This window comes from Nothoprocta perdicaria, unplaced genomic scaffold (genome assembly GCF_003342845.1).
Source record: "Nothoprocta perdicaria isolate Ctin4 unplaced genomic scaffold, notPer1 scaffold_130, whole genome shotgun sequence".
NCBI classification, from domain to species: domain Eukaryota; kingdom Metazoa; phylum Chordata; class Aves; order Tinamiformes; family Tinamidae; genus Nothoprocta; species Nothoprocta perdicaria.
The window spans coordinates 201,715-202,384 of NW_020454428.1; positions in this window are offsets into that span (position 1 = coordinate 201,715).

The window sequence follows — 670 nt, forward strand, 5'->3', positions numbered from 1 at the left end:
TCACAACGCTGCAGAGATGTGTGAGCGGAATATTAAGTGTGTGCCACACCATGGCCAGAAGCAGAGTGGGGTCCTAATGTGTGTTTAAAGCTTTGCAAGAAAGAAAGCCCGTCGCTCCTCCACACTAAGAGTTCAACATGCAGCTGTGAAGGCTGTGGCACAAGCCTCACTTAAAAAAGTCTCCAAACTATGGAACAAACCAGCAATAACAGTCGTGTTTTATTTGTAGAGAGGCTGCAGGAGAAATCAGCTGAGGAAGCTGGTGTGAAACACTTGCGTCTAAATAACGTTTGGATGCAAAGTGCTCTGTCGGGATACACGGGACCTGCCCTGCAGATGTTGCCCACCTCATGACCGTGGCTTGGCACCCAGTTGCTAATGGCGGAGCTCGACGTGTGCCGCTGCACCAGGTGAATGCGTCAGGGAATGTGTCAGCAGGGAATGGCCCAGCCTCTGCACCAGCTGAGGTGCCCTTCGGTTAGGCAACTCTGGTGCCCCATGTCCCCTGTGTGCAGCGGGTAATGGGCAGAGAGTGCTGGCGCCTTGCAAGGAAGCCACTTTTCCACTCCGTGGCCAGAGGAGGTCCCTCTTCCCTTACAAATACCAACCTGGAAAGCACTAGGAGTTGTGTCCGTTTTTTTTTTCTTTTTTTCTCTTTTTTTTTTTCTCT